Genomic DNA, 22694 nt, shown 5'->3' with positions numbered 1-22694 from the left:
TAATATTGCTTGACCGTGGCGAATTCAGTAAATCCATGCTGAATGTCGAAGAAGATAAGGATCATGCTTTAAATATATTGTAGGAATAAAGAAACTACTTGTTTTGTAAATTTAGACTTTGGGTTAGATGATCTAAGCTCTAAATTTACAGATGTACAGACATGTAGCCGTGAGTATATTTCTTTAATGTTCGATTTGTAATGGCGGTATTAAAAATGTATAAGCAACCTATTTTCGATTACAATACTGAGTGAACGGGTATATAGGCGGAGAGGTAAACGACAAAACGATTGAGAAATACGATGGAAAAGACTGCTGGCATATAAAAGATCGGCATTGAGGAGTGGAGTCTTTTGTTGATCTTGACGTGAGACTCCGTCCAGCCGCGGTTGTAATTGTTGTGCTGTTCATTTTAACAAAACATTATTTTCACGAAACAAGTCCTAAACGAAGCCATTATTAAGACATTATTTTGTAAGTAGAGTAACGACATCCGTAAAATACGTCAGAAGCGTATGACGTAATCGAATTCCTTTACGAGCTTCGATGAATATGTTCAAATCTCAATCATGATAAACGGGAAGATAAGTGGGCGATACTTTAACATAGCTAAAGAGGACATTCATTCCAGTCACCTTTATCTGCTAAAGACGTGAAGATAGAGTAAAGAATTTACGACAGACGTATCGAATTCAAAGAATAAGTACGAACTGTACGTTTGGAAAGTAAGACGGATCTTTGCTTTTGTTCACAAGACATTCAAGGAAAAGTTGTGTTGAAACTTTCTGAATGTTTTGTATACAAATGAGTGTTGAATGCGTTGTATCTTCTTGTTATTTCGTACCCCTTTCCTCATGTTTAAGAGGGGTATCAATACTTTATTATTTTATGGTATTTTTACTTCCAACCACCTTAATTCATAAATTCCACAAAAGATTTTTTGGGGGATATGAACATGGGCCTCCCTTAAAGATCCTTTCGGAGTGGCCCATGTTTAGCAGTGGACATCCTGTGGCTGATGACCATGATTACAAAAAAATTATATGTTATGAAATATGCTCATTACAGCATTCAATATCTTGCGTACCAAATTACTTGTGTTAGATTATAAAAAATGTATTCTGTAGTTTAAATATTTTTCCGCGAAATAAAAACCGTGTTGTCATATTTTCTACGAACGCTACTTTTGTATCTGATATTGCGAGATTTTCACATATTCCCTGTATGAATAGAAGGTGTATTGTGTAGTCTTCGGCGAGCTGAATAGACAGATGGACGTCGACAAACGTCAAATGATAATAGCTTGATAAAGGCCCACCTAACAACTGGTAGATTTCTCCGTTCGCGCGATTCAATTGTTGGAAATATTTTTGCTATAGGCATGATTTTATTATGTACAATATTATGGAATATTTCTCAGTAGCTTTATATTACTGTTCTCTTTTAAACGAACTTTATGAATCTTTGTACATATCAATATGCTTCTATGTACCTGAGCCATTGTTATGTTACTTAGATATTTCAAGAAAGTAGTATATTGAAAGCATCAACTACCTATGTTTTAAAAGAAATTGTGAATAAATGAAATACATAGTTGAAAAATTTATATAAAACCTAGTTACTTAAACAATAATGTTGACTAAAACGGTTTCTAGTAAAATTATACTTTTTGTTTTACGTACTGTCTACTGGTCGGTGGATATTGCTGTTAGACCTAAATGAAAAAATCTCGTTTAGTATTCTTAAATATCTATTTTCCATGAAAGTTTTATGAATAAGTAGGTAGGAAACATAATGCAGATTATGAATTGTAGGCATAATCAGACTGATCGTTTTATTAAAAGTTACAGAAGGCATATAACATTCCCAATAAATTTTAATATATTTCACCAAAACTACGACACGTATATAACAAACTGTTGCGAAATTATTTAATTTAACCGAGTCGAATGTTCAACGTGCTTTAACGAGGGAATGTTATTATTGAAACATTGTTATCAAACATTTTAGTTTATTTCTGAACAAACATTTTTAATTTCAGATGCTGTCAATTAAATAAAATTATTTTTTGCAATATCACTTGATATATTGTTGAATGTATTCGTGGAAATATTTTTTGCTTTCGACAATATTGATATATAGACAACAATTAGACATGTCGATTTCAAACGACATAATAGTTTTCGTATTTCGAGACGAGTATTTATAAATTAAGTGAAGTGATCCAATAATATATTTGAAAAGCATATTACTGTCAGAGAGTAAGGAAAGATTTTGAGTTAAACGGAATGTTAACTGTGGAGTGAAAGAGATAGAGTGAAAGTAATCTAAGATGGCGAAGTAAGTAAAAAAAGACGCACGAATGTTACGTATTTCGATGTAACAACATTTAATAAGACGATAATGTTGCATTTGTGTGTGTTTGTGAAGAAAATAAAAGCAGTTCAAGTATTTGATGTTTTGCACTTCCCACGATCCTACATTACTAAAGTAATATTTTGTATCACGTGACCTAAAGTACATCAAACGTTAAATTGGACCATGTCCAGTTCTTTAGAGACTACAGTCGCTATCTTTCGGTGTCAGTAACCAAGTATTTCAACTTATGGGGTCGTGTGCTAGACTTTCAGCTGCGAAGCGAACCGTTATCCCGGCTGACTGCGCTAGATGAGTGAACCGGTTTAAAAAGCTGCTATAAATATTGCAGTGAAGATATGAAGCGGAGATTAGTGCACCATGGAATGTTTCTAACACATTGCTTTCTTATTACGTTGTGTACTTGCCCTTAGTATTGTAAGGGCGTATACACATCGTTTCAAATACATGTTGAATAGGTCTAAATTAAAATAAGAGTGAACGTAAGTTTAATTTACACTTATATAGGTTTAATCGATTTGCGATTGAACGCTGAACTTGTGCAAAATATACTTTATTTATTTATTTATCAAATTTACCAAAAATACAATTTTCCTTATGAATTAAGACAAATAAGTCTTAGGTAACATATTAATAAAATTAAATTGAAATCATAGGACAAAAACTATACCTCAGTTTCATAGTAGGCGCGGCCTGTATCATAGACGACCGATTTACATACAGCGTTACATATCATAATAAAATAAAGTGCGAAACATCAATGCAAGATTTTATTAATTTTAGTCTGCGAGTGTGTGGGTGTATAATACGGGTACTTGAATGACGGTACACGTATTGAAGTGTATATAATGTATGTATTGTATAAACGTATTCATTTTTTTTTAAACTACGCAGAAGCCTTAGTTTATGACTCTGTTAGGTAATAACTATTCTAATCCGCACTTGAGTGAACCAAGCTTTACTGTTGTGTTAGATTAACATCCTTTGTCATAGAGGATTAAGGGACTATCCTTGTTATTGCTGGAAACCAGGAACGGTAGTGGTGCTGATATTAGTATATAACAGGAGTGATGTTTCGGAAATACCTGTGAACAAAGAATATTATGGGACTTCGTATATTTCCGCTAATAAACGGGAGCAATATAGTCATGAGTCAAATTCAAAACTTTTTTTACGAATTTTATCGCGGTTTTATATATCATTTTCTCCTGACGTTTAAGACTTTATAGCCTTTGTGATCACGGAGCGGACTGATGTGTTGGTCCTGAAAAGTCAAGTCAAGTCTTCGAAATGTTGGGAAAGAATGATCATCTTACAAACCGCGATAATCAATGTCACTGTCTAACATTTGCGTAAACATAAAAAACGTTATTCAAAAACTTCAAACTGCATACACTTTGTATTCATACAAAATTTATTTTCTTTAAAAAATAAAAGATGTTTGTTTACTTTACTACCTTTTTAGTTAAATACCATTATCTTTACTTTAAAGAAAAAGGTATTAAACTCAACGCGTTCGGCTAATTTTGTGGCCTATACCTATACAATTCAATCAGTGTAATAATAGTGTGTGGTAATAAGTAGCCTTTTAATAAAACTATGCTCCATTAAAAACGCAGTGAGTTATTAATGGCGTCCTTACCGGCAGACGCTTTCCAAACTTCCCATAATTGCAATAATTGCAGTCCTTATGTTCGCTCGCAGGGATATTAATATTATGTTCTAAACGCTTTAAGGGTGCGTTTACCCATCGTAATTATCAACCTTTTAATGGAACTAAATTAATGGTTTCAGACTTTCGAATTGTATATAACGTAAAATAAAATATATTTTTTTAACTTTTTAGGGTTCCATACCTCAAAAGGAACCCTTATAGGATTACAAAGTTGTCCGCCTATAAAGGCGTCAATCTGTCGAACTAGATCTGTCAAAACCCTTTTTTTAGGAACGTACAACGGTATCAAGTTGAATTTATATGAAATACTTGGGTCTCCGATCGCTTTCAGCTGTGAAAAATCAAACTTGTGAAGTCAACGCGACCTTAGTATTATGTCGCATATTTTGCGAATTGTTAAGAATCAAAACCTATTGGGTAGTGCCCGTTCGCCTAGAGTCATGACATTTGGCAAATAAATCATGTCTTAGAGCGTATGTAAAGGAGAACTTGAATTTTTATTTAAAAAACGCTAGTTTGTATGTATACGCGAACAATACTCGGACTTGTTCGGTTTTATCTAGTCGTGTTCTTTGATAAGCTGTGGTATTGTATTTTGCTCACTGTTAAAGCCGATTTATAGGATTAATAAACAAAATTGTTGGTTTGTTAACAACTACCAGTGGCTCATTATTGGCTAACCGACAAACTAACATTAAACTGGTAAACAATGGTTTTAGTACTGCTGATTATGCGAGAGTGACATTTCAATAGATAATACATTACGGATTGCTGTTACTGAAACCTAATTAAAATGTTCATAATTCACAAAAAGGAAAAACAACATTTTACATCGTTCCATCAAATGTGTTAGTTTAATATTTATAATATGTAAATTATTTAATTAAAATACGTTCGTAGTTAATAAATGTACGCCTTGTTGATTTTGTTTAACGTAGAAAATGTTTTTCGAAATTAATTTTGCAATGTATCAATAATACGCTACCGATAAACCATTCTATTTTTAAATAATTGAAAACATATGTGTAATAATTACATACATGTCTGAATGTGGCTGTACATCCCGAGCTTCCTTTATACACAAGTTTGTTTTAAAAGTATAAGTTAAATATTTTGCAAGGCATTGTGTTATACAAAGTCATTAATTTTAATTATTATAAAAATAGTTTTCAGTGGCAATAACGATTCCCATGGAAAGTTTCCACAATAACCACCTAAGTTGGCGAACAATGGGCATAAAATAGCAGAAACCTAAATACTCTTAACCAGAGGTGAAGCATCTTTTTTCGGTTTACATAAGAGATTCTATATAGAAATCCAAATTACGCCAAGCTAACAAAGTAATATGGGTAACTATGAATTGCAACATAATGTTGATACAATGCTTTCCCTTCTTTATATTAATAGAACAAATAACCATTTCACAGAAATTTACTAGTTTATTAATAATCATTAGGTAATCATTTTTTTAATAGTCATACATATAAAAGAAAAATTTGCTTTATTAGATTAGGTTCATTTGATTACTTATTTTTTACTTTTACCGGGGCTCGGTAGAATGATGTCGCTGCACCTGATGCTAAGCGAAACGAAGCCTAAAGAAATGCCGACCGGCATAATTGCTTCATCACAAATTACGTGAGCTTGCCATTTGGCGGGAATTATGACGATTTAGTTCATAGGTTAAACAACAATTTTTTTTGAGAAAAGTATTTTTTTGTAATGTTTAGAATCATTTTTAATGATATATTTAAAATTATTTATTTTGAATATGTATAAAATATCTTACCTCCATAAATATGGGCTTTACTGATCAAATCGGAAGAATTAGAATGAGGAAGTTTTGCATATCCCTCATTACCGTAAAGAAAAATTTTCAAACTTTTGAGAAAAAACATCTTATATTATTACATCGTATAAAAGCCATTAGACGTTAAATCTATATTTGGATGGTATATCCTATAACTCAAATATGGAGATTGGAATTCAATATTGGGAATAAGGAGAGCAAACTATCCTTGGTGTCATATTAACTCATTGAGATCGCTTTGAGACGAGATGAACTATATGGCTTGATGGCTTATATGGCTTAAGTGAGTTTGTGTTACTATTTGATATGATTGAGCGGAATCCGTGAAAGGGTAATAGATTAAGATACAACTATATTATCAATCATATTACTGGTATGTGAGGGTCTGTTTTTGATTAGTACAGAAAAGTCGAATACAACTACGGAAATTATATTGTAACCTAATTTTTATACTAATTAGTGGGAAACGAAGCAAGCTGCTCGCCTGATGGTTAACGACAAGTCTTTCCATTAGTAATAACTTTGGAACATGGAAGTATGCTTCGGATCTGCTGCCTAGATTAACCCTATAAAAAATTAAAGTATAGAATGAAGCACTACTGCGCTGCCTTCATAGTCTCACACACAACCGAGGTCTTATATATTGAGCAGTGCGAACGCGAAACCGTAGGAAGGCGAAACTGTATAGAGGCGGAACGGCGTGGATATTAAAGGACTCTTATTTTATTAAGATATTCGCAATTCAGTAATATGTGTATTATACGTATGTTAGTAAAAGCGTAAAAGGTCGGTGATGTACCCATTCAAAATTCACAAGTTACACTATCGGAAGCGTATTTTAACACATGCAAGAAAAGACAAATCCGTTTATAAATATTGCAACATTTTATTACATTATCAAAAAGTATTATAAAATTATCGGTTTTTATAAATCTTGTTAGAAACATTGGGAATATTTATGTAAATTAATTTGTTGTAAGTACTGAATATGAATTACCAAAGCCTATTGAAATTCCAAATTGATTATAAGTACTTTTAGGCCCAGGAAAATTTCTTCAGAATCTCCCCATAATATCTAATATGAATCAATTTTTACATGGAATTTTGTAGTAAGGAGTCGACAGGGCTATCATACAGCCCATTATTTATTTTTTATGGGCAATCAGGTAGTTCGGATTCATTCTTGGTCTAAGATAAATGTGATTTTGTACGTGTAAGCGGCTTTTGCCACCGGAAATTGTTTTTTTAATGCTCGAACATATTTCAAAGGCCTCATATTTTCACTAGAGGCACGTACTGTTTTATTATGATTTTATTTTAATTCTATTTTTGAATTTTCGATTTATGATGTAATTTCAATTTTGAGACTGGCTCCATCGTTGTCAGACGATGATTTTGTGCATGTCAAGTAGAAAAATAAAATGTGGAACGCTTCACGATTTTGCGTGGTATCATTACATACGGGGTTATCCTAATCTTCTCTATACCATTCCAATTTTAGTATATATGTACTGCCGAAGCCAATGCTTATAAACCAATATAAAGACATTAACGTAAGTTACAAACTTAACTTCTATTAAAATAAAACAATTTTCCGATTTTTATCGCGGTTTTTTACGTTATTATTTTCCGACGTTTTGAAGACTTTACAGCTTTCGTGATTACGGGATGAACTCAACTTTTATTATTGAAATGTAGTTTTATGTCTGACTTAGCTGTTCATTTCTATATTTATTTTAATCCATAAAAAACGCCAAAGATTGTGAATGTGTCAGTCTTTTACTATAAAAATACAGTTGTAGTCATAGGAATACTTCAAATAAATCCATAGTGTTGCCTGGATTCAATCTGCGACAGTTATTTCATCGTGAATAATAAAGTATGCTTTTAATTTATTTAACAATTGTTCCAATTTCTTAACATATTAAAATTATAAGTACGTAGATGCATTATTTGAACATTATGCTGTGTATGAGGAATGACTTTCTTAAAATTTATAAACCCAATAATGTTTGCATAATATTTCAATTTGCAAATCTGACACAATGGATTTTTGTTTAGAACTTTAAGAAAATTTATAGGCGTTTATTATTTTGTTTATTTCACGTCTAGACGCTCTAAAATAAATTCTTAAGAAAAAACTTCGTGCTTATTTATTAGAAGTATTTTAGTAAGTTATGAGAATGTTTTTTTTTAGAATTACAGTACGTATTTTTATCGCTTTTCTCAATGATTTGTACATTCGATTTATCAAATTTACGGAAGCGGAATGGAAAATAAATCTGATATATTATAATCAGATAGTTTTGTTTCGATGTTCAATAACCTATTTTAGGATTTTTTTTTATTTTCTCACGAAAGGTCCAGCCGCGTCAGTTATAAAATTAAAAGCTAAAGTATTCGTTCAACCATACTTTATACATTTTGATGCTGTTTGTAGCGGCATACTGCATCGCTGCAAATGTCGACCTCCCAAATGAATAATCGAAAAAGTTATTTTTCATAGAATATTTATTATACTATTAGAATAGTTTTTATAGAAGCATTTCAATGGAAAGTATCTTTAATTTCCTAAAATAAACTACAAACGGTATCTCACTTTTAGGGGCAAAAAAGTATCGTTAATCCCGATAGAACGGAAAGTTCGCAAAGTCTGAATAATAGGTTCTTCTCTCGTTCTTATAAATAGACTCCTTAGTACACCTGCATCGAATGAAGTGACAAAGAACTGCTCACTGATCCGTGACGGAGACGGCGCCGTAACGAGCCCGACACACCCGCCTTCGAGCACTCTTACCTTCAACACGGGGCACTGAACACCAAGACTTTAAACTTTAAGAGAAAAATAGGATTTGTACAGTAATGTCGACAGTACTTGAAATTGTTTGGATTTGAAGATTTGTCAATTAGCGTGATTTTCTGATGTCTATTATATTAAATCTATCTATATGTATAAATCCGAAAATAACTGTCTATCTGTTTGTATGTTACGCTTGGCTGAACCACTGGGCAGATTTAAATGAACTTTGACATGGGTAGTTAGAGACCCTGGAAAGGACATAAAGTAATTATTACCTATATACAGCGGGACTTTCATCCCGGAAAAACTCTTTCACGCTGGCGGAATCGTAAGCAAAGGCTAGTATAAAATAAGCCGCTTACAATTGAAAATATCACCATATTGTACCACTTTTATCTCGAAAAATTTGGCTAAAAGAATTTTCTTGTTTAGAAATAAATATGCTTACCTTTCAGTAGTGTGTTTGATTCAAAAATGTAAAGGAATGGTCCAACAAAACATAGATCCTACAATATTTGTGACCACGCAAACATTTTCTAAGTGCAAGATTTAAACTCAAACTTTCACAGTTATTCCATCGCTCGCTGCACCACAGAGGCTGCCAATTATAAACTAAATTGCACTAATCTTATTTAATTAAAAATAATATTTGATTAAAACACGAGTCACGCATGATTGCGATGAAAAATTGTTTTTATGTAATTAATTTTGTTAAAGTTCAGATATATTGTGGTGATTGCGAGCCAAATACACCTGCGCCACACATCCATAAAGGGTAAAAACTTATGATCAAGATAATATGATAGAGTGACGCCCTTGCAATGTTCTGAATGTTAAATATCGAAGATAGAGGTGACCGCAATCATACAAGAAACATTTGTGTGTCATCTTATTTTATAATTTATTTAGGAATGGAGTTCTTTTTTGCATTTTTACGCTCTGATGAGTGTAGTTGTGGTTAAATAGAAATTGATTCATGTTTATTGCATATGTCTCAGCGCTGAGACAAAATCATTACATCAAAATTTGTTGGATTTTGGCCATAATACAAATTCGATAAAAGTCTATTGTGAAGAAAAAATGTTAGTGTTTCATAAGTTTTAAGCGGCCGTAGTAAATCAAAATACTCGAACAGTTTTTCGTAATTTTTTATTATGTTTTCTAATTAAACATATTTTCGTGCACGCGTTTATGTGTTCGAGCAATTTCGAATGAACAAAGAATTTAAATAGACCAAGCTATAAAAGTATTAAATTAACGTCACGTTTTATTTTATGCTTTGTAGCATTCACGATAAGGCTAACTTTTTAATTGCATCATTTATTATCGTGACGTGCGTATTCGTTCGTCATTGGCTTGCAAAGATTGTGACTTTGTTATATTTTAGGAATTTTCTTGATCAAAAGTACAATCTCTACTCTAGAGTCAAAGGTGTTACGAATTGAGTATATAGAAGTTAAAAAAAATATAACCTTATGGTTGAACCTCTGTTAAAAATAGAAATATTTTCATTAGAATTCATTTCGAATTAACTTCGTTTGAACATGCTTTTGTGAATTACATTTGAGGCTAAAATTTTTAAAAAGTTGCGTACGTCTGGAATGTACGATATTGGCTTACAAAATTTACATTGAGCAATTTCACATGAGGGTAGTTGAATTTTTCATCAATTGGTATTTGTAGCAGTTATGTGTATAGGTAGAAACTATGTTAGGGAAAAGAATGACGCTATATTGACTAAAAGTTTACTAATAAGTAACAAATTTTGCATCATCTCGTAATTTATCATAGACTGCTGCCATTTGAGTTGAAACTAATATAAATTGTAGTTATTTTATAAAATGCAAATTTACTATTTCAATTAGAGAATTTTGTATAGTTTGAAATTTAGAAAAAAAATATGTTTTTTAAATATTCGAAAATCTTTGCAATTTCCCTTTTGTAACTCAGCGTAGTAAAAGTATGGAACGAGTGTTCAAGAGCATTTGCTTGGGAGAGGACTTTTATATAATGTGAATTGTTTCTAATTATACAGAGTTTGATTTTACACATAAAGAAGAAAAAAAATTTCCAATCTTTTTTTTACTCTTAATTGTTTTATGTAATATCTTAAAAGAAAAAAGGCTTGTAATTAATTTTAGCCAAATACAGTGTAAAAACGCGTAGATGTATTAGGTATTTCTTTACAATTTTACCCTAGTCCTTTTATATTTAGACCTAACTGCGTGGACAAATAAGTAGTTGATACTAATCTTGTTACAGCATCAACTGCCTAGGTACAATTCAATAAGTCTGATATTTTCGAGAGTAAGAAATAAGTGGTCTCAGTAAATAAGATATATTTTTTTAAATCACTTCAATAAATATAAACTAAAATAAATATATTATTCTCTCATCGTATGAGTAATTTTTTTTAAATGTACTGTCAAAAGGCCTTTAAACTTGGTTCCTTAAAGCGATTGGAAAGCAGAACTTAAACTGTTTTATTAACACTTATTTTGCCTTAGCTAATTATACAATATTGAAATTATAAAAGAACTTTTACCTAAAGATTTCCCCAAAGTAAGAAAAACGGCATGAAGAGTAAACACACTCTAAAAGAAATGAAAACGAATAACGGTACAGTGTAAGAAAAACATGGAAATAAATAAGAACGAAAGAGGAAATTTTGTTCGAGAAGAGAATAAATGAAAGAAATCTAGAACACTTTTTTTGTGAGTTACAAATCTAGTTGTACCTATAGAGAATGCGGTCGGAAATGTGTGAGAGGTGATGGTGCGGGCCATACAAATATCGATCTAGGAATAAGCATTGGCTTCATAATCAACATAATGTATCTACGTATTCATAGTGTTAAACCTTACTACCTTGAAGGTATTAATTATTTTATACATACGCGTCACGCATTTATCTCTGGGTATGCACTGGCGCAACCAGGGTACCTACCCACTTTTCGCTGAGTATGTTCCATCGCATGATATGATAGGGGGCGAGCCTATCGCCATATCAAGCACAAATTCCAGACTCCGGGCTGACTGAGCAGAAAAACCCAAATATCACTTTGCCTGACCCGAGATTCGAACCCAGGACCTCAGAGCGTTGCCGTACTGCAAATACAGTACAACTACAGCACCGAGGTAGTACACATTATATAATTTACTTTATATAATGTATATTTAATGTCACCACTCTTAAATCTTAATAATAAAAAGGTATGTATATCGATGTTCAGGCGAAGGGGATTCAAGAGGATTTTGTTCAAAAAAAAAAAGGACTAATTGACTTAGCGACATTTAATTGCAACACTGAGTTTTATAATGTGTACTTAGAATCAGCACATTTTTCTCGGTATTTTTAACCTAGTCCAAAATATTAGAAAAAAAAAGTCGTTGAAAAGAAATCGAACTGTTAGTTTAAATAGGTAGTTAGTACCGATAAAGCAACTACAACACGATTATCAGTTTGTCAGTATAAAAAATATATTTTCATGTTCAATTCAAGGATTACGATGTAGTTTATTGCCTATTCGTACTGCAGAGTTAAGCAAGAATCGCCTGATCAAACGATTTTCCACACGCCATGCTCGTAGCGTGATTAAACCCTTTTAGCTAAGCCGTCAATTCAGATTCTTATTTTTTCTATGTTGAAATATCAAACTAGGTGTTACTAGCCGCTTCGCTTACGTGAAAACTCTTTCGCGCTACAAAAGTCCGTAAAACACTGCACGACGCCATCGCGATCAATAGGTAATCGGTCTATGTTTGATTTTGTTTATTATTCTATATGTAATGGTTAATAACATGAAAAAGAAGCACTGACATTCAAAGATTTATAACTTGATATTTTACCGGATTTTAATAATTCCTTTGGTGTTATAATTTATATAACGTAAATATTTGATAATAGTAAAGAACAAAAACGAGTCCGGTACCCTATTTAAAGATCAGATTAAAAAAATATTTCCCATGAGAGTAAATTCTGGAATAAAAAGTAACCTATGCGTTTTGCTCATGATAGGATATATCTTATATCCGCCCGGATAGCGACCACCGTACACAAGGTGTTAATACCCGGCATAGTGGCCCACGTAAGTGTATCGCGTTCCGGGATCAGCCTGTGCTTATGCGGTTCCAACAGGCCGGCATGATTGTGTCAACTGCCGTGGGGTAATCATCGCTCGTCAGTTGACATTCTATTGGACCCCACTTCAATTACCATCAGGTGAATTTCATTGCCCGTATAAAAAAAAAAATGATTCTCTACCCGTATGCCAAATTTCATCCAAATCCGTTCAGTTGTTTCCTGTTTACTTCTAACAAACATCTAAACATTTTTGAAATCTTTCCCATTTATATAAGTAAGATAAGATAAGAAGTAAAATGTTACGTTTTATTTATCGAGTTGTGAGAGTTGAATAATAAAATTTGATTTTCAATTGCTCCCGATAAATAGCGACAGAGCAACTCTGTGTTAGAATATCAGACCCATATTATAGCATGTCTGGCGAAATGTAGGTCACAGCTCTATTTACTACTATAAAGATAAGTGTATTTCATCATTCATTCATTCAGGTCCTATCCCCTAAATGAAGCAGTGGGCATCCACAGTGATTCTCCATCCCAAACGGTCTTGAACTGCCTGCATCAAGTCTGTATGCATGTAATTAACGTAATATACTGATAATGGTCATTAATAAAATATGAATTTCCTAGAGAGTAGGACTATTTGGATTGTATTTTAGCTTGATGGTTTTATTTTTGACATAAATGTACTCTTTCTTACATTAAATTTCTAGGTATATGTACATTGTTTAGTTTGATAAAGATTGTTTACAATTTTCTTTCAAATATAAACTTAAAAATATCCTAATGGTAATAAAACTAGTAGCGTTGTAAATTATGTATTAGTCATTATACAATAGTACACAACATTGTAAAATATGTGCCTATTAGGTACTCTAAAATTTGCCGTATATATAATTGTTGGGTTGATAAATGAACTACTAAATAGATAATTACAAAGCAACAATTAATTAACAGTTTAAATAATAATGGATTGTGTCATACACAAATTAATACTTTAGCACAAATTATGTTAGATTAGTACAGCATAATTCATTATGCGGTAGGGTAATTAATACTAAAATCATTTTGTCATACGTTTATCGCATAAAATGGAAACATTTCTGAATATTAATATCAAATGCAGATTTTATAAATTCCGTCCATAGTACAAAGTTATTCTATAGGCGGGTTTTGTCCGATATAGTATTTCAAAAAATAAATTTGAATGATAAAATACTTAATTTTGTAATTCATTCGATATCTCCATTCCGTGGAAAACTTGTTAATTTAACATTTCTGTGGTAACGAATATTGGCTTTTTTCTACTAAAATCAAACCAGTCTCTGTCCAGTGTGTAATTTGAGTATCCAGGTACTATCTTTTTTAAATTACTCGAATCCTGTAGGCAATATTATTAGCTATTGTTATTACTATGAAAATTAGGCGAAGCACATACTTATTTTATACATATATTCGTTTACTTTTGTTCATCATGGCACGATAGTGACTTGTGATTTAAATGCAAGAAAGACGTCCATATTTTCCATATATTATAATTCTATTTGCGTCCATATAATCTCTTAATGGTACCAAAATTATACTTAGAATCAAATAATCTGTAGTCTACAAGTATCTATTTCAATAAAGGCGAGACATAATCATTAGGATATGTGTGTAGGCATGGGTTTCATAGTTTTAATTATAATAATAGTATATGCCCTGTATTATACACTTGCCCACTGCTGAGCACGGGCCTCCTCTACTACTGAGAGGGATTAGGCCTTAGTCCACCACGCTGGCCTGGCTTATATTTTTAATTGATTTAGTATAAAATGTTACAATAAGGTAACACATTTAAAATTTTGCCTCGTGCTGTCTAACACGTCATGTCTGTCTATGGATTTTAGAAATTATTTCATAGGTTTTTTCGCTCAGTATTAGAAGTGTGGAGTTTGTGCCTAGTCTAGCGATGTGCTCGCCCCCTATCAAATCATGAGACGGAACGCACATGGCGATAAGTGGGTGTTCTAGTTACATCTCTCTCCACTCCTTCGTGGATAAAGGCGTGATGTGTTTATTCTTGTTTTATTTTGGATTGCGGAAATATGCATGACGCCTGACGCTCTGGAATGCTGAAAGTTTCCCCAAAAACTGGTAATACATGGTAAGATAATTAGTGGTTATTTCAACAGTATCATTAACTGAGTTAATATCGACAGTGCCGTTGGTATTGTAGCAAAATAAAATCCATTTTATAATAAAATTTGCTCTCTACTAGAAATTATACTTACCTTCTATTTTTTCATGTGCGTATATATAAATAAATAATTTTTAAAATATGCTATATTTTTATTAATAGTGAAAAGTACAGTGCTAAATTAAACGTATCATAATTAATTAATATATGCCGTTTGAAGGACATAATAATATTTATAGTTATCGATATAGATGAGATATTAAGTACTGCAATATCATAATAATATATTCTATCATATTTTATACTCAATTTCAATATTTACTGCAATATAGATATAATCAAAATTAAATTTGATTTACATGTCTCCTGAGTTTTAAAGACGTTTTCGTCACAGCAAAAGTCGAAAAGAGGTTTCATTTAAAATTATAACTCTGATACTGTCATTTTCATTACTATACGGGTCTAAATCTGACTGGTTAGTAGGTACCGGATAAAAGGGAATAAGGGTAAACTGATTAACAGTTTAACATTGTCATAAACTGTAAGCATTTTTGTGTTTAAGTGAGTTTATATGGGTCATTTTGATTTCGCTCTACTAAAAGAAACTACATACTTGTTTTCTGGAAAATAACATTACAATAAGTTTCTCAAACCGTCGATGTAAAATAAAAAGTAAGTGTTTGGAATAAAATAAATACGCATCAGTGGCGAAAGGTGAAATTTTTTGTAGAGGAACTCGACACAACATATATAGGTACTAATATGCATGAATAATATCAGCCATGTATTATATACTGTCCCACAGTTGGGCTCGGGCCTCCTCTACTACTGAGAGGGAATAATATGAATGAATGCGGTCTACAAATCGATCTAAAGCTAATTATATTCTACATAAATTCTACACAAAGGGAAGCCGGCAAGAATCAGGTATACGTATAATAAGTTATTTTAATGTTATTAACGCAATGTCAAAATGACTATGTATAAAGCTAAAGTTTCTGTTTGGTTGCTCGAACGCCTTAATTTATAGACTTAACTATTAATTTAATGCTGTAAAATCTTACCTTAGAACCTTAATTAAGCCTAGATAGGCGTAGTTTTATCTTGACAAAATGTCTTAAAGCGATACTGTGGTCGCGTTATATTACCGTTTCTGGAATTTCTATGTGAGAAAGTCTAATTATGCTGTCACATAACACAATAATATTAATTTACAATCTTTTAGAACTATTTATAAACTATTAACATCAGCTCTATAGTATATACTGTCCTACTGCTGGGCACGGGCCTTCTCTAGTATCAAGAGGGATTAGGCGTTAGTTCCATCACACTGCCCTAGTGCGGATCGGCAGATTTCACATACCCTCAAAATTCTTGGAGAATTTCTCAAGCACGCGGGTCACCTTACGATGTTTTTCTTCATCGTTAAAGCAATCACCAATTCACAAAGAATACACATAACTTTAAAAAACCCAGAGGCGCGAAACGAATGTCTGCAGGTTCAAAACCCAAAGGGGTTTGAACCTGCAGACATTCGTTTTGACAGCACGTTCCACTCCCAACTAGGCTATCGCCGTTATAAATAAACTATTACCAAGAGCAATCTTCTAGACAAAACAATACTAAAGTAATAAACTGAACGGAGCCTTTATTTTCCTATCACCGCTCGTCGGATGAAATTGTCAGTTACGTTGAAAAGAAATTATTGAATTGTCAGATTAGAGAAGGCATTCTAGTTATACTTTCTATCCTTGTCCGCATTAACGTCGCGTCGTTTGCAGGTGTCGGGAGAAGTCCTTCGTTGTCTACTTGGGCACGTTTTATTACTGAAAGAAGAAATTTATATAAGAATACTAGCTGACCCTGCGAACTTCGTACCGCCTAACAGTCGACGGATTGACATTAATATTTATACGATACTAACGTCACTCAATTATTTTGCCGGAACTCCTCCACTAACACTTAAACTTTATGGTATGGCATTAAAGTTCAAATTGACTTTTAAGTATTATTACGAATCTTTTGTATGGAAATATAGAAAAGTGATGTTTTTAGACTTTTTTAGGCATTTTTTTAATTTTTTCTCTCCGTAAGAACCATCATCGTACTTTAAGGAATAAATTAGGAATTATAAAATTGTAGTTGTACTGCATGCGCGGTACGATACGCTCTGAGGTTCGGGGTTCAAGTCCCGGGTCGGGCAGTGATATTTGGGTTTTTCCTCTCAGTATCAGCCCGGAGTCTGGAATTTATGTTCGATATAGCGATAGGTTCGCCCTCTATCGTAACATAGGACGGAACACACTTGGCGAAAAGTGGGTACCCTGGTTGCGCCTCTGCCTACCCCTCCGGGGATAAATGCGTGATGTGTGTGTGTGTATAAGAATTATGGGGCTATTTGCGAAGGTAATTTAAAGTCCGATGTAATCAAACATCTCAAACAGAAAAAAAGTATATTAAATCACGTTGAGGAGGCTACTGTGGCTTTCCGTCATAATTGATAGATTTCCGAATGCCAAACTTAAATACATCACAGGATAACAGCTGATAGATAGATTGAATCACTTGGGAATTTGATTCGACTTTCCGGTTCCAGATTAAACAAACAATGGATATAGAAGTGTTAGCAGATTTATATAAAAACCGCTGAAATTAGCAAGTACATAATAATCAATGATTATTGGGATTAAAAGATAAACAAACAAATTTCATTTGATTTTATTATCATTTTATAATTAAATTTAAAAAGATATCCCTATTTTGTCATCTTTGAACGCGAGACCGGCAATTGACACGGGAAAGTTTAATCTTTTAACTCAGTAAATCAGAAACGTGGTGCAAAAAGTTTAAGTCGGAATTACTGCAGTGTTGAAAGTTAACGGCAAGCGTACGCCATTTTCCGAAACTAGATTAAGCCGCAATTCGCAACCGCGAGGCATTACATATATGAATAGATATTGTCAGTCTTTACTGATCGAATGGCTTTTGTATAAAGAGCTGTTCTGAACACACAGCGGTGTGGCGTCATGTGTATGACGTTTTGCTACTGGTTGGGGTAGAATTGTACGCCGGTTTATGCCTTAAAAACCGCGAAGTTCACGTCAAATTAAAAGTGTGCTGTTGAAAAGATCACGTCATTGTTAGTACTGTCAAAGACGAATTTATATTAAGCTTGTATTTGAATCGTATGTTTTTGTCAATTTCTGTTATCATGTTTTTATTTTTAATAGGACTACCAACGACACATACACTTCAATGAAATAATTTTATTAATATACGAATCAATATCTATCTACTGCAGTGCTGTCTTATATACAGGCTGCCACTACATATTGTTAAATATAATATTAAGTTGCTTGGTACTATACATATAAAACATCTATATTGACTTTATTCCTTCATTAAATACTGCAGAAATATTTTGTACTTTAGCTGTATTTTTTTAACTATAAAACTTATGTTTACTCTGACAAAAAGTAGTGATACCTAATTTTATGTGCGATCAATGAATACAATCTTGGATCTTACTTACTAAAGATAAAATTGCGTCATTCATCAAAACTATTGTTTCAGTTAAGCTTAACACCTTATTATCAAATAAAGCTCTTTTTCCAATTCACACTCCATGAATGTTACTCGACCTTTTTACATTTTTATTGCTCTTTTTCGTAGAGTTACGACTCAAAATTGCGTGGCCACGATATTAAGTAATACAGAATTTATCAGTGGTCTCTAGTTACACTCTAAAACCCACAGGTCATAGGAAATGCGGACTAGCGTAATGGATAACTGGGTCGTATAGGGTAACCACGTAGCGTAATATGTTGCGGATCGATGATTAAACCGTGTTCTATTCGTGGCGAGTTTGAAAATTGAATCGTAAGGTTATAAAATTAGAAATGAATTTAGGCGGACACATAATTATATTTAATGCAATAATGAACATTAAAATAAACTTATGCTGATAGATTGGTCTGGAGCATGCTAATGCAGTCCGTATTGGAGTAATAAAAAAAAATAAAAAATAAATAACAAATAATAGGCGATGAAGTAGCGGATTTGCATTTGAATTTCATATGGTTAGTTACATTGTCATAGGCCCGATAAATTCGATCCTAACACTTTGTAAAAGTTCGGCAACATAATATCAGTTGGTGGTAATAACTTACTTATTACTCATTCAATTCTTCAATTAGGTACCTACTGCAATAAAAAATAAGGCACAAACCTAGAAGAAAGTATATTCCAAAAAATATAACGTGCAAAGCTATCGAAAATATTTGATAGTACACACAATAAAGAATTTAAAGTAGCAGCATCCAAAATCCAAATGCAAAATCCTCGCTGCATTCTAACTTACTCATACATAAAAAGATATCTCTGTAGTGTAACGCAGTACCGGCGACCGGACCATTGTTCCTCTCGGAAAAAATAAAAATAACTTCGCAAAAACGTTTCGAAACCCTTTAGGGCTTTGCGTTTGTCAGTCCAACTGTTAAACTCACCACCAGCTCGGAAATTGCAGTTATAAATATTTTTTATGTGGCCATCAGCGCTTATGCAAAAAAGTGCTCAGCCCGGATGGTTAGAGTGGTGTAAAATGCATGCGAATTCCGGCCTGCCATATGGTCACCCGGGATTCGTGGCGGTCGTCCAACGTAGGGCTGCCATCAGCTAAATTGCCGACGTCGGATAAACGCGGCAAAAATCAAACATTTGGGCGAAATATGAGCTTTCCCCCGGACACCTCTGAAAAAAATATTTATTGGAACAAAAATAGAAACATTGTTATATTTTTTAATTTTTATTTATTTATACACGCGAGTAATTATGAATGAATTTTCAACTAAGACTTATTTCAATTTATCGCTTATCTATAAAAAAGTGGATTTTCCCTAACAATAAAAGTGTCCGGGTTATACTCATCCACTTTTTAAAAACCCTTCGAACTAGGACAAATCCGGGGAATTCCGGACGGATGGCAACTCTAGTCCAACGTAAAAAAATCTTAGTCCAATATGCCGACGTTTACAATAAACTGGACGACTTGTTTAATGCGATACGGTTTTGAATACCAAATGTTATCGTGTATTCTGCGCACGAAGTCTTTTTGTATTCATTTATGTTATTGGATTAAACAACTTTGCGTAAATTGTCTTATGTAAAATGGTCGTACGTAGCGTCTTAAAACCAACTCTGGATGAAGTTACTTGACAATGCTTTAAATCCGAATAAATTTTATTTATATACATATATATTCGTAAACGTCGTCGCCGTGTGCCAAGTCTTGCTTGAGAGATATTATGGGGCAAAGATTACACAGATTTTTTTTCATTATATCGCTGGCCCAATATTACAAGGCCTTATGTTAATTTTTACTTATGTTAAAAAAAGAATTAAGAATTTTCAGCTTGCTAAAATTAGGGTAGACAATAATACTCCTTTATTTAACTTTTAGGAAATATTAACGGATAAAAGTTTAGAATCATGTATTTTTTTCCAATTTACTCATCAAATATAACAGAACCTTATCATAGTAAGTCAGAGATGTATTCCAATTATGCGTAATTATATTTACTAACGTTTTTATTATAAGGTAATTTAAAAGTAACTTCACAAAATAAGGTGTCTAATATTAAACAAACTCCAAAAGATCTTAAATAAACAAACACACAAGATAAAAATGTACTAAAATCGCAAACCAAATTGATCTAACTCTCCTACATTCACAACGTAACATTGATTTTTAGAGCTTAATGATCGACCGGCGAACTCAATTTGCACAGAGAGTACTGCGCGGGCTTTTAATGAACCTTTCGTAACGTGTGATTGAGACCAACTTCCCAACTTGATTTCATTTGAAAACAATACGTTCGCCTTCTTAGCAAACAGAAGTCGTACGTTGTTTTAAGTTAGTCGGCTTTTTGTTACGACTTTTGCATTATAATGATTGTTTATAGAAGCTTTAATACGCTATTAATGATTTATTTATGATAGATTTTTAAACTTCGATTCAGTTAACTATAGAATTGTTCCATGACATATTTAGTTAATAACCGCCATTTTCAATAAACGGTTGCTTTTTTGACATATCGAAAAAAAGGACCAATCAGGCCAAAGTTTTTTGACGTGCTTACAAACGAGGTAATTTGATTGGTTCATTCTCGAAATAGGATTGAAGATTGAGATTGGGATCGTTTATTGATAACGGCAGCATTCATTCATTCAAATCTGTCATAGTTAGTATTAAATAGTAATACTATGTAATGTTAATTGATAAGTCTCGAAAAATATCGTGGTAACTTTCTTGTTTTTTGTATCTTATCAACGATACAAATTAAATATCGTAGTTATAATGATGTTTTCTTGCACTTCACAAACAAAAGAAGCTCAAGCACGACTATTAAACAACGGCTTAATACATTTCATGAGTAAAACATAATCCGCTATTTCTATCGTAGTTTTTAAGAGCCCTTCATAAACAGCTGAGATAACTGATTTTAATCAACTCCTACACCTTACTAACGATGTATTGGCACGAATAAATACCTATTAAATTTCAAAGGTCTAGACGGGTGATGCTCTATTTGATCTTATTTGATCTATCGGGCCCTAGATCTGAGGCTTGGCCGTCGTTAATGCAACAAAGGGAAGATCAAAGTACCAGTCGCCTTTATTATAACTTATATAGGGATCAAACTAATAAAACTAATTTATAATAGATGGATTAGAGATTTACAGTTATCGTGTTAGTAATCAGTAGATAGTACTCATTTAATTTTATTATTTTTGTGCGCATAAATTGGAGTGTGACTTTTGAATTTGTTTGGCTTAAACGAGTAGCATATACACTGAATAAATAAAGCAGGCCCTAAGAGGTGTGAGTGTGGGTGTGTGTGTGGTCGCGCTCGCATTCTTGTATGTATGTGCGCACGCGTGTGTGTGGGTTGACACAGACCATAACAGACGATATACAGTTTGACATTGACATTCACGATTTTTTTTCATGAATGCCTCTGAGGCCATCTCATCCCGTCTGCTAGTTAGCATGCTCTGATGCAGGGGTGCATACTACCCTAACGTGGGGTCGGACTTGTCGTTGTTCTAGTGATTGGGCATCTATCCTCGCGGAGCAGTGGCCAAAGGTCCATATAATCCGATTTCTACCGGCTTCCCTGTATGTAGTATTTATGTAGAAACTAATTATCAATAGAACTATTTGCAGATACATAAAATATGTTGCGTCGGTTTCTCTTTCGGAAAATTTCACCTTTGGCTACTGGTTCCTATATATTTCAGATTCAGATTTTTGACTGCCTCGGTGAAGTAGTTGTAAGTGTACACGGTACAAGTACGACTGCCGCGCTGAGGTCCTGGGTTCGAATCCCGGGTCGGGCCAAAATAATTGTGACTGGGTTTTTCCATCTTAAAAATTACTCAGTCGCAGCTCGGAGTCAGGAAGTTGGCGGTGTGATACCCCCGTGCCTCGGAAAGCACGTAAAGCCGTTGGTCCTGCGCCTGATCTCTCTCCGGTCATGTCGGATTGCCGTCTCACCGAACTATGAGAGTGAAGGAACAGAGAGTGCACCTGTGTATTGCGCACACACTTGTGCACTATAATATCTCCTGCGTACCTGGCTGATCTCCGTTGAGATTGGCCGCCGTGGCCGAAATTCGGCTAGGAGGGATTCGGATTCCTATATATTTACTAATAAACAAATTTTCATCATTAATAGATATAACTTTTTCAAACCAATTTATATTTCATACTT

At 33.2% G+C, this 22694-nt stretch overlaps 1 protein-coding gene and 1 non-coding gene across 2 annotated transcripts in view; one reads left to right on the top strand and one right to left on the bottom strand.

Annotated features, from left to right (window-relative positions):
* LOC115440753 (protein eva-1) overlaps positions 1-22694 on the top strand; it is a 98332-nt gene that overhangs the window by 28587 nt on the left and 47051 nt on the right. The gene's annotated exons all lie outside the window — the stretch shown is intronic.
* LOC115440759 lies at positions 7279-7386 on the bottom strand. Its single transcript, XR_003938395.1, has one exon. It is a non-coding gene; the product is annotated as a U6 spliceosomal RNA (small nuclear RNA).

Source organism: Manduca sexta, chromosome 12, assembly GCF_014839805.1.
Source record: "Manduca sexta isolate Smith_Timp_Sample1 chromosome 12, JHU_Msex_v1.0, whole genome shotgun sequence".
NCBI classification, from domain to species: Eukaryota; Metazoa; Arthropoda; class Insecta; order Lepidoptera; family Sphingidae; genus Manduca; species Manduca sexta.
The sequence above is the reverse complement of the archived record's forward strand: the minus strand, read 5'-3'. Positions and strand labels throughout refer to the sequence as shown.